Genomic DNA, 19599 nt, shown 5'->3' with positions numbered 1-19599 from the left:
AAGGCAGAATGTTCCAGATTTGACCAATGTGAACCCTTGAGCTTTCTTTTAGCTAAATCTCTTCTAAACCAGGCAAAATTCTAGTAATAAATCTTTAAAAACCATCCAATGTTCTGGAGAGTACTTATTTTATATATTAGTCATTGACATTATGTGGAATAGGAAGAAAGTTTCTATTTTCAAATAAGTTTGAATAATTCTTAGTTAAGTAGAGATAAATAGGCTTATTTATTATAGGATTTCTCAGAGCACTTAATATGTTAATGTGCATCTTAAAGCTTGAATGGGAGACTATCCTATTAATGGTTTTAAATCACAGAAAAACTTTCTCTAATGGAGCATTTTTTTTTGGGGGCAAGTTCAAACTCTTCACAACACTGTTTATTACTGATAAATTAATTATACCTGAAAAGAATGCCTTTGCTTCCAAATTAAGTCAATTTCTAGTTTTGAGGGTGGAGGAAAAATAAGAAAATAAGAACTTTTCATCTAAATCTAACATACATTAGGCAGTCATTCCCAAACTAGAAACTACCGTGAATGACCTATGCTTACCCTATAAATAAAAGTACCTAACTTCTATGGCTAATATTCCTGAAAAGATATTCAAACCAATGTTTTCTTAGGATTATCTGGTATCTCTCATGTGTTCCAGAGAAAAAAAGTTTTGTTTAGCTTTGTTTTGTTTTTGTTTTTTTTTAAACAACCACTCAGACATTAAGTAGAAATGATGAGTTTTAGCTTGGTAAATATATTTTCTTTGATACTGGAGCAGGGGGCCTACAATTTTAGTGTGCATTAGACTCCTCTGGGTCTTGGGCTGGCGAGGTAGTTTGGTGGTTAAGGTGGCTGGATCCCACATGACTAACTGTACAATGCAAGTCCTGGATCCAGCAGCTTGGAAAACACCCCAAGCACCTGTGTGTGTGTGAGCCTAGAGTCCTGAGAGGACAGTGGAGGAGAAGGGACTTCAGCATAGCCATTCCCCTAGGGAATGGCTATGCTGTCTCTCTCTCGTGAACACATATGCCCTATAGTAAATTAAAAAAAAAAAAAAAGAAAAGAAAAGAAAAGAAAGAAAGGAAAAAATCCCCCTGGGTCTTGAGATTTACCTACTTTATCTCCAGAAACTAAAAAAAAAAAATACGAATTTTTATCATGATCCCCAGTTGATTCTAAGGCAGGTTCTCATTGACTGCTCATTAAGAAAGCAACATTCTCCAAAGTCATCCCTACTGCCCCTACTGCCAGTGTATTTTTCTCCTCGGGTTGCCCTAAGAAATCACCACAAACTGGATGGCTCACAACAGAAATTTATACTCCAACAGTTCTGGAGTCCAGATGTCTGACGATAAGGTGTTGACAAGGTTGATTTCCTCTCAAGATCCTGGAGTGGAAGGAATCTGTCCCATGCCCCTTTCCTACCTTTTGTTGATTGTAAGAAATCCATGGCATTTCTGGGACCAGCAGTTAGTGTAATGGCTATGTTGCTGGACTCCCACGTAGTTGACTGCGGTTCAAGTCCCAGACTCAGTGGCTTAAACTCATACCAGGCACGTGTGCATGCATTCCCAAGATCCTGAGAGGAGAATGGAAGAGAAGGGATTGCGGCGTGGCCATCCCCCCTGAGGGGTGATTTCTCGCTCTCTGTCTCTCTGTCTCTCTCTGTCTGGCGAGAGCACACACCCTCTAGCAAAAATCTCTCAAAAACAAAAAAAAGCCATGGCATTCTTAGCTTGAAGACACATCAACTTAATCTCTGCTTCTGTCTTTATGTGGCCCTCTCCTTTCCTGTCTCTTGTTAGACACCATTCAGTTTAGTGCACACCTTAGTTCAGGATGATCTCATCTTGACATCTTTATCTTATTACATTTGCAAAGGCCCTTTTTACAAATAAGAGCACATTTACAGACACCATGGGTTAGGATTTAAACATATCTTTTGGAGGACATAATTCAGCCTACTCCTTCCAGGACAACAAAACATGTAAAGGTCATTTATTTTCTTATCTTTGGCTTCATGTGTCCCTTAACCATGTCAATTTATATTTCCCTCTGAAAAATACAGAAAATAGGGCTCCTACTTTTTTTATCATTTCACATGAGGTGCTGTGTTTATACATGAAAAAGAAATTGAAGTTCCTAGAAAACTGCCACTTATAGCAATATAACTGAATACCTTTCAATGTAGTATAGCTGTCCTAGGAAGCAAGTATAAAATGATATCCTCATTTTATGAATGAATAAATGGAAACATGGTCTCCTAAAACCACAGTAGCTAATAGTCAGATTTAAAGCTAAGTCACCTGTCCATAATTACCTAGTGCTTATTTCAAGATTCATGCCTTCACCCTCTCCAAGTTGAATGCATTGACAGATGTATGAATCCGACATGTTATGGCCTTTGTTTTTGTAATTTGACGACAGCAAGGAAATCATGCTTTCTGGGAACTACAGATCATTTCTGTTCAATTGATATGTGTTGAACTTGCTGACTTGCTTTTGAGTAGAAACAAAGTTGATGCCCAAGGAAACAAATACATAAGAAGAAAGGGAAGAGCTGACAGAGGGAGGGATGGGCGGATGGATGGGGATAAGAAGGGGAGAGAAGGAAAGTGGAATTCAGCCTAGTTTTATGTAATTTCTCATCAACTTCTCCAACCTAAGACATGGCAGCACATTCTTTACTTTGATGCTATGTTCTGCATTAGAAAGCTGAATCTCTTCATCTTTTATGTTCTCTGCAGAACTACTGAATTGCCTGCTGCATAGTAGTTTATTAACTACGTCAAAATTAGTTGAATCACTTGCTCAGGCTTATGAAAATGTTCATCAGCAAGATGGAAAGTTTTCTGAATCTAGGGTTTAAAATCTATCTTTCATTCAATAAAAGCATTGCTCTGTAAACCCATCATGTACCTGAAATGTATACCTGTGAAAGGTTACGTCAGAGTAGACTGTCTTATTACATGCATCACCTTCACTAAGACATCCCTATGAATATCCTGTTTGTCCATAGGCAGTTGAATAATGAGACCAGATACAAATTATAAAATCAATAAAATGTATCATTAGAGCCTCCAGTGACTTTCTCCACAGGATTTTAGTTAAGTAGTAACCCCACACCATTGTGTGAACAAAATGTGTTATGATGACTAGTCCCCCAACATCCAAACAAGAAGTTAAGCTGAAATCACCTTTTATACTCTGACTTTATTAAAGTCATTCATACTGATGTACTGTTTTACCTATAGACTTGTACTTTTAAAATCTTCCATTTGTAATGGAGAATTTTAAGACTGCCCCACGTCAAGGAAACATCTGGCATCAACAATCATGCAGAAGGCCAGGTGGTGGTGCAGTGGTAGCGTGACTCAACCCATACGGGAAAGCACCTGAGCTAGTGTCCTGGGACCTCCTGACCACACTGAGCACGTGTGAACATGTCTGTGACCTCAAAGAGACTGGGGGTGAGTCTCAGTCTCTCTCTCTTTGTTATAAATATTTATTATTATTATTATTTAATTTGCTATGGTCACCAGAGAGAGACAGGGAGAGGAAAAGTGAGCAGGTAAACCACCAGGTCCAGAACTTGAACCGCATCAACCATGTGGGAGTCCAGTGCCTTGACCACCATGCCATTTGCTGACCCTCGTTTTTTATCTTTCGTGGAAGAAGTAAATAAATGAACTTTTTTAAAAAGAAGAAGAAAACAGGTAGAAAAGATACCTAAGGAAAAATAAGATATTTATCTCAAAATCGTATTAAAAATTTCACTGACTCAATGTAAACATAATATTTGGGGGTCCCAAACATTAGGATTTTGGAGAAAACAGTGGCAATATTGTTAGCTGTTTCGTTCACTTAACCCACCGCTTCATCTATTTTCTTCTTTATTTCTTCAATCTACCCTCTTACCTTTCTTTCCTTCATTTCCTTACATTCCCTTTATTTGTTTGTTGAACAATAATACACAACAAGTCTTCAAAAACTTCATGATAAATACATATTATTAAAAAGCTATGTATGAATTAAAATATATATTTCTACCAAAATAAACTTGTATTTCATTCTATTTTTCCACAAACTGCTTAAATTCCCTTCATAATAGCTACCTATGATCCTAAATCCTGACAATGCGATGCCAGAAAAGAGATCTTTCTATAAACTCTGTGTCAGCAACCAGTTGGTAGTGCAGTGGTAAAACTTGACACTTCCAGGGACTAACCTATGTGCGAAAGTTGCTGATTCACATCCAGAGACTTGTGAGCATTCTGGGCAGGGGTGTGGCCATGATCCAGGCTGGCTAAGCCTGGCAGTAAACTGCAGCATCCAGACCTTGTCAAGGGTCCTACATTTCTATGTCTCTCTCATTCATAGAATAATAAACTTTCTAAAAAGAAAGAAGGAAAGCCAAGTCAAAAGTAATACCAGGGAGAGCAACTGAAGATACTAGAGACAGTACAGGAGGGTGGATAATACCATGTGGGAGGGAGGGGGTTAGGGGAAAAAAAACTAAATGAATACAAAAATAAAAAGTGAACTATTATCAGGGCCAGCAGGTGGTGTGGTGGATAAGGGGGCTGGATTCCCACATGGCCAACCATGGCTCAAGTCCTGGACCTGGTGGCTTACTTTCTCACTTTCCCTTTCTCTCTCTGTCTCTCTCTCTCTGTGTGTCTCTCTCTCATCAAATAAAGAAAAAAAATAAAAATAACAAATGGAAATAAATGAATAAATAAATAATTCTTTTTTTAAAAAAAGTGAACCATTATTGATAATGTACATGGTAATACCTGTAACGACTAATATGCACTGTTTTCATGCTGGGAACAACACTTTTGCACTCTAAAAATGTACAGTGATTAAATATAAATCTTTTACAAAGTAAAACAGGCAATAATCCAATCTTAGTTGAATCCATCCATTTCCCATTTCTTGCTGCTTTTTGTATGGGTACGTGTATCTTTGAGAAGTTTAGCTATTCTGTCTAATGTGGTAGGCACAAGCTACACGTGCCAGTTAAATTTTATGTAATTAAACATTACACACACACACACGCACACACACACACGCACACACACATGATCTTGGCTTCACTTATTAAGTCTTTCAAAAAATAATAAAACAGAATATTACTGGATCTGGCAGTTCTGACTAAACATTCTGAGAGTTTCTTACATAAAGGACCCAAGTTCAAGGCTGTTTTTGCAGTATTCCTGATGACCCACTGTCTTTTGATGAATGTTAAGTGTTAGTTGCTTGTTTTTCTTCCCTAAACAAAGAGGCCAAATGCAATGCCCTTGCTTGGCTTTCTTTAATGCCACTATTGTGCAGGGATTCACTCAGCCAGCTAGGAGCATAGCGTGTGGGTACTGAATACAAAGAGGCAGCAGGTTCCAAACGCAGCCTCCAAAAGACGAGGTTGTCTCTGCACTCTGCATGGGATAGAATGAAACTGTGTTTTGTCCAAAATTAAAAAGCCTGACCTGCGGGTCCTTGGAGGAGAAAAAGATTTCCTGTGAAGGTGACATCTGGATTCTCTCCTTGCTGCTGCTACTACTGCTGTTTTTATCACCATTTTCTATATTCCCACTTCTTTGCCACACTGTCAAAATTTAAGTTTGCAAATATTTCATTCTGTCCTCTTGCTCTAGATAGTTTTGGGGGAGAGGAAGCTTATGATTTCTCAAGTGGATACAGTCATCTTATTTTAAAAAGGGTTTAAAGGCCCCACCATTTCTTCCAGAAATTTTAATAAGCATATAGAAATAGCCAGCTGGCTAATCCTGGGAATATCCCTCCTCCCTGTTCATTTTATAGAAAGATCCTGTGGTCAGGAAATATAAAGCTTTCAACACATTGACCACAGCTAGGATTATAGCCTCATATGGTACAGCTTTTTCCCACTGTCTTTTTCTGGGTGTTGGCAATATCCAGCCGTCCTCTCACGGGTGTTGAAATCACCTTCACCCTTCTCACCGGGGAGAACTTCCAGATTGACTGCACTAATGAGGGAGTCTGGAATTGAGACATTACATGTAAATCCATCAGTGTGATTAAACTTAGCATGCACACTGTGTGTGCTTGGTAGTTTCAAAGAGCCTGGCTATTAAATGGCTTCATATTTTTATACCTTTTGGCACCCTCATAAAAGGACTTAAGGAAACAGAATTTTTCCTCGAGTGCTGCAGATGGACTAAGGCAAATCTATGCTAAGAAGCTATCAAGTAATTTGAAACATCTTCGGTTCATTGATAAGTCAGTAGCTCTGCAAAACGTTCTTAAATATATAAAAACACACAAATGAATAAGGTTATACATGTATGTAAAGGCACGTCTATGGTACAAAACCTACATAAAGTGAAGTTTCATTCATTCAGACTCACTTAAATTGGAATTTCCCATCTAGCAAAGCCATGGCTAAGGAGAAGTTGGCTTTTACCATATCAATGGAGAAAAAACTCACTGAACAAATCACGAGTGTAAGTAAAGATTACAGGGAGAGGATGAAAACTGTTCAAGAGAATATACTGTTTTCAGTATCCTCGAGCACTTGGAAAGCATTCATTTACGCACAAATAATTGAGAGTATAATTATAAGATTTTCTTATGTATTAATCAAAGTAGGCACTCTAAGGACCTCTAAAAGGATTCTTTAATTATTGCAGGTCCACTTCTTTTATATACTTGAAAGAGGTAATAAAGCTGCATTTCTTTTTAATATTCTATAGTTCAAACTTCTCACAAATGTATGCACATCTCTGTCTAGCTAATGTAAATTAATAAGCTGTTAAAATATATATCATGCTGCAAGACATTAATATGCTAGCTTTGTTGTTTTTGCTTTTCAAGTACTTTAACAAAACTTAATATCTGTGTTTGTATGCTTTCAATATCTACCTGCATTTACGATGTAAATATGGCAAGATGGAATAACAAAAAGAACGCTGAACTTACTAGCGCTGTCACTGACCTGCCAGGTGAAATTCAGGTCTCGACTTGAGCCTAGGTTTTCTGACCTGTAAAAACAAGACAGGTGCTTTTGTGTCCTTCTTATATCTTAGATTTTTTGGTAAGGATCAAATCTTATGATACCATTTTAACTAATAAAGTATTTCATAAAGTGAAATACAAGTATGTTATAATTCCTTTTTCTATATAATGAATACTTCTATTTAGAGGGAAATGTCTTAACAGCTTAGATCATACTTCACTGGAATCAAAGATTCAGTGTCTCAACCTGGAGGAAGAGTGGGAGAAAAAGAAAAATAGAAAAGGGATATCATCTAATTTTCTTCACTTTAGCAGTTCCTCATGTGGAGTCATACTCAAGAACATGGAACTTTATAATTTAATGAGAATTGGCATGACCTGAGAAGCCAAGCCATTATCTTTATCTGTCTTAAGTTTCGATCATATTCACACTTAGTTCTATTAACTTACATTCATTTTTATTTGTAATAATAAGTTAACAAACTTGTCTACCATATTGGGAAGGGAAACAATGGAGTTCTTTATCTTATTACCGTTGCCTTTCAATTGAAAGAACAATTTTTACCCTCTTTTTTATCTTAAAAGTTTCTTAACTCCTCTCTAAGCGTATTTATATCTTCCATGAGCGAGACAGTGCCTATAATAGGGTCCTAACACCACAATCCACCCCCAGTCTTCGGCCAGCCCTGTATCATGGTTAAGTGCATGCCAGGTATTCCCAGAGAGGTTCTGGGCTTGAACCTACAACCCTCTCGTGTTGGATTGCCTTGTAGAGAGGTGTTTTTATCATTGTACCACGGTCTCTGGCCCCTCACCATCTTCTTAATACCCAAAACTGATACTAAGAGTACCCATTGTGAAGCATCTATTTTAAATTACTTTATTTCAGTTCTATGGGATCAACATTTATTAAGCTCTCTCTCTCTTTTTTAAAAATTTATCTTTATTTATTTATTTTTAACTTGACCAGAGAGCGACAGAATGAAAGAGAGAGAGAGGGAAAGTGAGAAAGCAAGCTGCCAGGTCCGGGACTTGAACCTTGGTTAGCCATGTGGGAGTCCAGCACCCTTAATCACCATGTCACCTGCTGACCCCAAGCCCACTTTCTTTAAAACTACTGAAAGACAGACCATGCAGTGGTTAAGGTGCTGGATTCCCACATGGCCATCCACAGTTTGAATCCCAGACCTAGTGACTTGCTTTCTCACTTGCTCTCTGTCTCTCTCTTTCTCTCACTCTCCAGTAAGCACACATGCCTCATAGCAAATTTAAAATAATAATACATAAAATAAGCTTAAAAAATACTGAAAGAGATGTACCAAAAAATCGGTACTCATATCTAGAATAAAAACTCAAGTCCTTGGGGACCAGCAGGTGGCATGGTGGTTAAGGCGCTGGACACTCCCACATGGCCGACCACGGTTCTAGTCCCAGACCTGGCAGCTTCCTTTCTCCCCTTCCCCCTTTCTCTCTTGCTCTGTGTGTCTCTCTGGTCAAATTAAACTAAATGAATGAATAAATAAAATTAAATAAATAATAATTTTAAAAACAAACAAACAAAAAACTCAAGTCCTAAGAACTATTGTAGAGAAAAAAGCAGTTTTAAACAAAAGTTCTCATCACAGTTCTACCGTGAGTTACATGAGGCTGGACAAACCATCTAAGCATCTTTCAAATGAAGTGGTCAGCCTGATGACATTGAAAGACCTCTTCCCATGCTAATGTTCTGTCTTGTTTTAAATTCGACATATTAACAACAGTTTCTAAATGCACCCAAGGTGAGCAAGCGACTACCCTGAGGTAAAAGTTAAGCATGTAGAGTTTTCAATCTCTTATTTTCAAACACCAACATTAAAAAAATCACAGAAACTATGATCTCATCACTCCCATCACCTTGGGAAAGGGGATTTTGCATGTCACTGTGAATATCTTAGCACCAAAACAGTTCTGCCTAGTCAAATTATGAAGAATCTTGAAATATTATTAGAGGATCTTCAAAAAGTTTCTAGGAAGTACACACTATGAAAAAACCATGTCTGCATTTTAAAACTTTCTTGCACCAAAATAAACATGTACTTTCATTCCATCAAAATAAACATGTACTTTCATCCCATTTTTCTCTTTCTTTTTTTTAATTATTTTATTTAACTTTATTTATGTATTTATTTTAATTTGACCAGAGAGTTATAGAGTGTGTGTGCGGGGGGAGGGGGGATAAGAAAGCAAGTCACTAGGCCCAGGACTTGAATCATGGTTGGCCATGTGGTAGTTCAGTGCTCTTAACCACTACTCCACCTGGCAGCCCCTTCCATAAACTTTCTGAAGTGCCCTAATGTATAGTATTTGAGATGAGGCTAGGCAGTTCGTATGGATTCTGTTGGCCCCCAACAACTTTTGCTACAGCGCTATTGTACATCCAGATGAAAACGCCGCAGCTCACATGCTCTACTTCTCTGCCTAAGTAAGGCTGCATGTGGGTAAAATGAAGATAGTGCTAGGCAGTAGAAGACCACATATAAAAGATGCAGTTATCACTGCTGTTTCAGGTCGCATCACACTTAGAGAAGAACTATAAATCAATGAATAGAAAAAGATACATAAGAAGAATGACAAGACAAGTCATTTCTAAAGACAGCACACTTCGGGATCAGCAGTTCGCGTAATGGCTATGTTGCTGGACTCCCATGTAGTTGACCGCAGTTCGCATCCTGGACCCAGTGGCTTAAAACTCAAACTGGGCTCGTGTGCGTGCATGCCTAAGATCCTGAGAAGAGAATCGAGAAGAAGGGATTGTGGTGTGGCCATCCCCCGGGGGGTGATTTCTTGTTTTCTGTCTCTCTCTCTCTGTCTGGCAAGTGCATGCGCCCTATAGCAAAAACCTGTCAAAAAAAAAAAAAGGCACTCTTCCAGGCCCTACACCAATGGATCCAACAAGTGTATTTGACTCAACTGGGCATACAGATCTAACCAGAGCCTGAGAGAATTCATGACCCTATTGCCTGGATGAACTCAGGAAAGGTGTTTCTAGGGGTGTGCCAACTGCTCTCTGCATCCATATATATTTCATAGGCCCTTCTCTCATATTAATGAAATTTTAAATATTATCTACTTAGTCTGTAAATCCCTTGATACATGCTCTATGTGACCAGGTGCTTATGGACCCAGAAACTTGTTAGGGAACCAATTGAATAAAAAAGAATATAATGGGGCCAGCAAGTGGCGTGGAGGTTAAGGCACTGGATCCCACATGGCCAACTACGAGGTTCAAGTCGCGTACCTGGTGGCTTGAAAATCATGTCGGGCACATACATGTGCATGCCCAAATTCTGAGAGGAGATGGGAAGAGAAGAGACTATAGTACGGCCATCCTCCTAGGCAGTGATTTATCACTACTCTCCCTTCTGGTGAGCACACACACCTTGTAGCAAAACTTTAAAAAAAAAAAAAAAAAAAGAATACAATATGCATTTGATTGGCATCATAAATTATATTATTAAACCAACTCAGGGTATGGAGGATGGCAGGTCCAAAAGAGTATTAAGATCACCCAAATCTTCCCCAGAGCTGAGGAAGACCACAAAGGACCTAACTGATTATAAGGTTAGAAATTATATTTTCAAGTTCCCATCTGGAGGCATGTTTGTTTCTTGCTGTGTAAGTTTGCTCCTGAGTTCTTCAGTGGCCTGTTTTGAAAGGGTGTGACTGAAACAAATGCCTCTGTCTTAGGGACTTTAAAAAAAATCATTGAAAACAATGTAGGGATATAAATGTCTGTGCCCACAGCCAAGATAAAAAATGCAAAGTCTGGGCCACCTTGCCTTTAATTTTCTAACTGCTGTTTTGTAAGGCTGTGTCATGCTTCTCAGTTCAAACACGCTTTGGCTCTTTATTATTCATGGACCTTTTTCTCAGTCAGTGGTGTTGAATAATAAAACAGCCCAGGATCAAATGGGCCAATTCTCCACGCCTGACACCAACTGCTACTGTTCGCTGGGCTCTGCCAAGCGTTGCCTCTGATAATGAGTGGGATTTGGTTAAACAGTAAATTAATGAATAATGAAATATCCAGGTTGATCAGTTAGAGAGCACGCTTGCTTTGCCCTGGGCTAAATGCTTGGGGCAGAAATTACTCTCAAACGGCACTTGCCTGGCTGCTGGTCTGGATAACTATTTTACAGCCTATTGCTTGACAGAATGCTGGGGAGGGGGGAGTCAGTAGGGGAGAGGAAAGGAAGGACGGAGTTATTAACAGGAAAAAAAAAAAAGGAGAGAGGAAGAATAACCTAGTTATCACCTTGTAGGTTTCTAAACTGCACTTGTAAGAACAAAGTCACAAATATGATCTGGAGAAGTCAGAGTTCCAAAATTCCCAACACATGTTTAACATCAAGGAGAAATGATGAGTGAAACCAGTCTTCTGTGTGTGCCTATGCACACATGTGACTAAATGCAAAACGATTCAACTGCAAGCTCATGTTTCTGTGTGGACGTTAGAGTGATGACATGCAGAGAAGCCATCCAGTATCCAGTTGAAAACTCTACTCTCATTTTAAGGTTTCATGCTCTGGTTTCTAGACGCACTCCCTTCTGCAAATTTTAGCACATTCGAAATAAGATGGCTTTTCCAAATGACCTCCATTATGAAAATAGTTTCTTGAAACTGAGATTTTGGGAGGTATACAAATATCAATAGATGGGAGATACAGTGATAGAGTTAATGGAGACTTTTGTCACTTTTCAACCTTAATGTCACTCAAGAGTTTAAAGCTGTTCTATAGTTTCGCACATGCATTTGTAATAGGTTTGCTCATTCAAAATCAGAGGTACGTCCTTTATAAGAAACAAACTTTGGGTCATCAAAAACCCACAGCAAAGAGCCATTAGGTCAACTTGTACTGAGAAAATGTATTATTTCACTTTTGACATTGTCTTGGAGATAAATTCCTCTAATTGGTTATCTCTGAAATATCTTATTCTTTCAGATCTTTGAGCCTTTCAAATGGGCTCCAGATTAGTGAGCTTTGCAGTGTTACACAATTGAAGGTTGAAACTCTTTTCAATGTATTGCTTAACGTGGGGTGGGTGTTGATGTTTTGTCAAGTTTAATATTAATAAAATATTATTGGTTTAATATTAGCTTGTTTTTAGGTGAAAGAGAGAATGAAGTTCACTTAATTGGTCGGAACATGAGAATGTACAATAGAATCTAATTTAACAGTCCTCACAACTGGAAGGAAGTAAACCCCAAACAAAGCTAGAGAGAGGTGGACATTATCCTCTTTTCCTGATGCAAAGATAATAAATGATAGGATTAAAATGGGATGGGGGAGCCCAGACTAATAAAGTTGAGGAAGAAAAGGGCCATATGAAGTACAGCTTCACTGTACACAATTACTGCACTCCACTTCTCAGGGCCTTCAAAGTAGTCTGGCTTAGTGGATGTCATTTCCCTAGTATCATTCCACAAAGCAGTGTCATAGATAAAGATTTAACCTTTTTGTACCAACATCCAACCGCCTCCCCAAAATAAAATGCTCCAATTGTCTTTATTACTTTCAGACATTGGCCACCAAACACAGATGTTCACTACTGGGAATTAAAGCAAGGGTAAAAGGTCACAGAGACCCGGATCAGCTTGATCCTTCTTTGGATTATTTGGCCCCATTGTCTTGAATGTCCCTTATCTTTGAAGAAGAAAAGAATATTTAGGTTGAACATAAAAGTGAATGAACCACTCAGTGGGCCCACTTTGTTGGGAGGACTCATGCCTGTGGTTCCTTCTCCAGTCTCCAGCAAAAATCAGCAAAAAGAAATGATGAAACCTGTAAAAAAGAGTAAGTCATGCTTTTGCCATCTCCATAGTTCCTTATCATTAGGCATTCCTGGCCAAAATGATTCTGTGTTAAAAGAGAACTTAAAACTTAAGAAATGAAAAACAAAAATCTTTCTTTTTTCTTAACACATTTGATTCTCATGGTTGGAAGAAAAAAAAGGAAGGAAGGAAGGAAGGAAGGAAGGAAGGAAGGAAGGAAGGAAGGAGAGAGAGAGAGAAGGAAAACAAATGCACATTGTTATCCCTAATTTTGATGTGGTTGTTTCTTGTTTAGTCTGGATATTGGGTAGTTCCCATATTGTGATATTGTGTTTAGTAAATATTATTGTTTATGAGTAAATAGCTCTAACTACAATCTCCTAAAAAGGTCTTTCCTCCAGTCACATGACAAAATAATTTGTTAGATAAGATAAATATGCAGAAAATTAACACTGGTCCAGAATTGATGCTTTGAACTCTAAGCAAGTACTGACATTTTGTACGTGTTTGAGTTTTGCTTGTTTGTTTAATAAGGGCTAGCTAATATAACACTGAGGTTTGCTTTGGTTTTACACTTGCTTTCTTTGTATTGGCTAGGACATTTTCAGTCATTTTGTCTAACCCCTTAACTGCCTTCCAAACCCAGAACAAGCAATAGACAGAAGTAAAACCCACCTTTGTGTGGGACCAGATGGTGTAATGGTTATGTCACTTGACTCCCACGTAGCTGACTTCTGTTCAAGTCCTGGACCTGGTGGCTTAAAACGCACACAGGGCACATGTGTGTACCCAAAATCCCGAGAAGAGATAAAACTGGAGGAGAAGGGATTGCAGGTGGCCATTCTCCACTCCGTCATAATTTCTTGCTTTCTGTCTCTCTAACAAGTGCACACATTCTATAGCGAATACCTGTTTAACGAACAAAACAAAACCACCTCTGTGTGTGTAGTTTCTTAAAATCTATTTTCTCAGAAACTCAAATTTAAGACAGTACTCTCTTTGCCCTAACAGCCACCAACTCTTCTCTCCAATCGGGTGATTCAGAACTACTCAAGGAGCACCTTGAGCCTCGGACTCCAGATTCACGTGCTCAAGACCCTATGGTACACACTGGTGAGTGCTATGACTCATTGGCTCTACTCAGTCTCCCACCAGAGTCTACCTATGTAGACCCCTCAGTTTCCACACTGAGATTCATACAACTTGCATGCACAGTCCCAGAGAAACTCTTTCCCATGTCTCCCATCACTCATGTGCCAGCTTATTTTCTTCAGCTATTTGATAAATAACCACAGAGCTCCAGACATTTGGCTGTTACAGGAGACACATTCTGACTCCCGAATATTCAACGCCTATATGTGGAGACCATGCCTCCTCCCAGTTAAGCAAATGGCTCGGTGAGCAAGCTTTGGCTAATGACATCTGACAGCCACATCCTTGAAACGTTTGCTAATATCTTCGCAAACAGGCAAGTCCAGGACGTTAACTGGTCGAATTACAGATGACTCCCAGAGCTACCCTCTATGCGGCCTGGGCAAGTCATGCTTTGTTAAGTCCACTGGCTATTATACTGCTTTATAAATTTTTTTAAAGGGCATTTTTATGCAGAGGCCTCTCTGGGCAGCAGGTGTGACCCCTATTTGGGCCTGGACGCCTCTTGCTTGAGTCAGCTTCAGTGCTGGGAGAAAGGAGAAAAAGCAAAAGGCAGGGTGGACAAGAACCAATAGGCTTGGAACAAGTAGGCGAAAAATCGTTGCCTGACTTTGCTTGATTGTGACCAGAGTGGAACGTTCTGAACTTGTGTGACAAAAACTGCTCCTTCAATCTAAGTGTAAGCAGTTAAAAAATAAAATAAATTTTAAAAAATCGCTGCCCACGCTAAAGTCGTTTGCAAACCGGGCGCCTTGATCCCGAGTGCAGGCTTCAGAAACCCTCCCAACTGGCCACACCAGAGGCTCTGGCGGTCGCGGGGTTACTGCCTAGGGCGCCTCGGCGCGTGCGTGCACTGGCGCGCGTGGGCGTCCGCGCGTGCGCGTTGGGGGACGCACTGGCTGGCAAGCCAGGGAGCGTGCCTAGGCGCGGGTAGCAAGCGACGGTGCGTCGGCTCCACGCAGGCTGAGGCGGTGCACACGTGGTGCATGCGCCCCGCGGACTCTGCGCCCGGGGTGTGTCTCTGTACCCAGTCTCCAAATTGCTAGCAGCGGTTGTGTTCTGGAAACCTAGGGGAAAGACTCAGGCGTGCTCCAGCCGGACCTGGGGAAGTGGCGAGGAGGGACCCAAACCAGGAAAGTGGACCCCGGGAGACGTTTAATTGACTCATCCTAAGGAAGCCCTTGGGGTTATTTATGAGGCCTGATTTAAAACTAGTGGCTGCCAGGGGAGTGACAGAGGAGCTCACCCCAAGCTATGAGAGGAGCTACAGTCGCAAGAGTGCTATTTATGACGATATAAATCAACCTGGAAGCTCTGATGGAGAAATGGAGAGTTCGAATTTGGGATAGAAACAAGGAAACAAAGTCAAGAGGGAAGAATGAGTTTCCCCTCCCTTCCCTTTTCTGTCTCACCCCCTTCGCTTAGTGCTCAACTCCTTTCCCGAAGGAGGCCAGGATTCCAGCTAGGAGAAGAGGAGGAGGGAGCACGCACAGCCTGTCGCGGGTCCGGTCTGCTCGAGTCTTCCACAAGTTTACACGAGAATCATTAGAAGACCAGGGAATACATGTAAATAAGCAACTTGGAAGATTTATGGGACGGAGTTCCGTTTTATAGGACTGTATTTATAGAGCCAGCGCTAGCTCACTTATAAATAGATTAATGGGAAGCTAAAATTAATGGACTTGTGAGCTGCACGTTTAATTTCTGAGGCTTCGACATGACAGACAACCGCCCTCCAAGTCCAGGAGTGGAAGGCAGCTTGAGCGCCCTCAATAAGGGACGCGTCCAGTCCCACCCGGCGGCCACTCTCCGGTGGTTGCTAGACCTGGGGTCCCTGGGATGGTACCCCACGGAGCTGTTATTTGCAAATGAAGGGAAAGAATGTGGCCTCATAAAAACAAATTCAAGCTGTTCCTTCTAACATTATTTTTAATCAAGCTCTTAACTCCTAATACAGGCGGCAGGCTGGTTTCTGGGGCACTGAAAGCCGTGCTCCTGGGCTGGCCAACTACTGGCCGGCACTGGCGGCTGCGATGCCCTCCTCCAGGGTCACCTAGGTTCCCGCGGTGGGCCGTCTGTTGCCTAGAGGTTCTAGCAATTTCCTTGCTTCCTCCACCACTTTGTAAGACAGTAACAAAGAGGTGTGAGCAGTGACCAGCAGCCCAAGGCCATTTCCTTACGCAGGAGGGTCTCCAGCTTCCAATCTATTTTCCTCCCTTTCCGGTTCTTCTTTCTAGGTCTTTCCTCCAGTTATTTTCCCACTCTGCAGGCCCCTCAGAATCTTGTGTTTTACCTGGTAAACGACAGTCTCAGACCCTTTCCTTGCCAGAAGGTTGGGGGTTAGGGGGTGTCTGAGTTAATAGTTGACTGGTCTGTTTAACCAGAGCTGGTGCTGACCTGTAGGAAAACTTGCCATAGGATATAAAAATGACCCGCCACTCCCTTTGTATAATCCCAGTGGTAACCAGCAGCACTCTCTGCAAAGCAAATGAAAAGGAAACTCAGTGTGACATAATTAAATCAGAGATTAAGGCATATATCTATTTCTTTCTATATAGGTAAGTGGATTGTATGACTTCATAATCACACCTTCTATGGTTTTCTTTGGTTCCTTGCTTCCTTCAACTTCCCTTATATACATGTCATTTCCTTTCTTTGCTTCCAATGTTTATAGTTCTAGCCATCAAACTCATCCCTTCAAATTAATAAAACAAGAGGGAAATCTCACATAAAGCAGATTCCACTGCCTGATCTCTTTTTCCCTATATATAGAAATCCAACAGAAAAGATTCACCTAAAAAGCAAAACAATTTGAATATGAGCCATATTATTAATTAACTGAGCACCTATATGCTAAGTACTAGCATATAATCTGGGGTCACTATGACTAAATGTTTTCCAGTCTCATTCAATGCATATACATGTTGCTGTTTCTGAATTTTATAATTCAACTAAGCAATGCTGATTTTTAACAGGGACCTAAGGAGACCCATATTTTACAGATTAAGACCTCAAGACCCCCAAAAGAAACAGTAGATCATCCAAACTATAAAACATGTTGGATGACTTGGTTTTCCTGGCCTCAGGGAAGACACCCAAGCTTTGGGATAAAACAGAGATGATGCTTGATCACTGCAGTCCATTAGAGCTGGGCTGTAGCCCATTAACCCAAGGGAGAAAAACTGGCTTCTCTAGGCAATCTCTAAGCCTAAGGTAAGAGCTATCCTCATCCTCTTAAGACATCCACACCTTTTTCTTCTTCTTAGTCAGGGAAAACCAAGACCATTTGTTTACAGAGGGGTTTGCACTGCTGGTGAAGTCAGGGCCGGTTTGACTTTGAAATGGGCCAGTTAGCCTCCAGATCTGGGAGGGATGGTCCAGCCTCCAGATCGCAGAGGGACAAGAGTCCACTCAGCTCTGCGGACTTCTCACCTGAACCATCTCCTTCTTGGAACACTGTGCCAGAATGCAATCTCACTAGCAGTGGGAGGAAAGCATCAACTTTGACTCAGACCCAGAGTCCTTTAGTTACTTAGGAAGTAAATTTGACTCTTGGTTTTTAAAGGGCAAAATAACCCAAAAAGTGCCATTAGCATGAGCTTTTATTGTAAATTTGGTTAGAAACAGAAAAGCGTCAATTTTGGAATTTAAAAAATCAGAAATACCTCTTAATTTAAATGAAAGTGTTTTTCTGAGAAGTGAAATGTATTTCTGTTGTAATGAAATGCTGTGTGAGTGGAGGAAAAAAGGTCTCACAATTTTTTTTTTATTTTTTGCTGTTTGTAGAATTAAACAGTGTTCCAATTTAAGAAACTGAAGATGAAAACACAACAAAAACACAACAATCTTTTTATTTGTGTAAATCAGATCAACACGACAATAAACCAATTTCTACCCATTACCATAACAGCTTGTCTATAAAGAACAGAAAAATTCAGATAGGATTCTACCTAGGGTCAAGTGGTTTTGTTTTTTCAAACCACCCATTCACAGAGGTATAGATTCACAGATAAATAATCCCAAACTACTTGCTCGCCATATTTACACATTCCCATTAAATTAAGCATAAATAAATATATACAAACTTAACATGAATACCCTCCAGAGCTCTTCTCATGAAGAGTCAATAGATTGATATTTCTTGATTGTGTGGCAAAAACAATGTTAGTGAATTAGAGATCAACTCAAAAGAGGAGTCGATTTTAGCATTTAAAGAAGGAGAGTGTTCATTCCATTTTTTAAAAAGAAAACAAAACTAATTTTGATATTTCTTCTTTTTTTCTGCGCCAAGTATTTAACATACATTGGCAAAGGAGGGGAAATGCTGTTCGGGCTCTTGAGGCAACATCAGATGGTTTAAGGTTATTTCCTTTCCACATAATGTATTACAAGTACAGGATATCAGATGTGATGACAAATTCTCTATAAACACTCTAACTAGGAACGCGTTGTACCGGAGGAACAGCGTGTAGATAAGTTCGGGGTTTGGGGTTTTCCATTCAACCAAAGTTTTCATAGGATATGAAATAATTGCTTGAGAGAAAGTGGTTTCCTTGGCCAAAGCAAACAAAGCAGCTAGGTCTTTGAAAGCCTCTTCGGTTCTTTTTGTGGGGGTGGAGAAAGCTAAGGATGTGGAGGCCAGAAAGGAGGAAAGAAAATGCAAGACAATTGGGGAGAGAAGGAGGAGAGGAAGTTACCTTTTCGGTTTAGAGGAAAAGGTGAAGATGGACTCCCTACCCCAGCGGCCCTCACCTTGCTCCTCTGAGCACCACAGTACAGTACAGAGGAAGAGGGAGCAGTGGGCAGGAAATGGGCAAAAGGTCTTTAGAACCTGGAAAGTGGGAAGTGGCACTGTCACATCCTGACTCCTCCTTTCTATATTTAGGTGTTTTACTTGGGGTCTGAAGTTTGAGAGGGGGCTCTGGACATGGATACAATGCCTAAAGAGTGCAGGGGTGGAGGGAGGGTGGCAACTCACCTGTTTGGTGTGAAAACAAAGCTCAGAGAAGCTTGCCTTAAACGTTTCCTTTGACTTAAAAGCCAAGTTCTTGCGTTAATCCTACTGTTTATTGATTTATAGGCCCAAGGAAACCAAATCTTTTAATAACTCAATTATCAGATAAACGTAGCTGGCCGGGCTAGCGAAAGCTAGGGGGCGGGGGTCCTACATGAAAGGAGAAATGAGGGAAGAGGAGGGAGTGGTGGGCTCACTCCATGCGGCTTGGAGTGGGAGTGTCTAGGTAGAGCGCAAGGGGTTGTCTAGCTGAGCACCAGAGCAACGCACGAATGAGGGCATCGGACAACGGAGGGAGCCAGCAGAGCCAAAGACAATTCTCATCCCATCTCCCCAGTTCAGAGGCGTGGGGCCAGGGGGCGTTTCCATCCTGGCACAGGTGGAGGAGGAGGAGAAACTTTCGATTTCTGAACATTTCTAGGCCACTCACCCTCGGAAGCAGACCCCCACCCCCACCCCAGGCACCCAGGGTAGCCGCTGATAGCTGAGGGCTTACACGGTGCTGGGACCCCTCCCCACCTGCAGCCCGCGGGGCGCCGCCCCATTACCTACTGGAGAATGGGGCGTTCTCGGTCGCCTTAGCCTTTAGGGTGAGACCGAGAGTGGAAGGGCCCGAGCGGCCGGC

The sequence above is a fragment of the Tupaia chinensis genome, unplaced genomic scaffold (genome assembly GCF_000334495.1).
Source record: "Tupaia chinensis unplaced genomic scaffold, TupChi_1.0 Scaffold000252_1, whole genome shotgun sequence".
Lineage (NCBI taxonomy): Eukaryota > Metazoa > Chordata > Mammalia > Scandentia > Tupaiidae > Tupaia > Tupaia belangeri.
The sequence above is the reverse complement of the archived record's forward strand: the minus strand, read 5'-3'. Positions refer to the sequence as shown.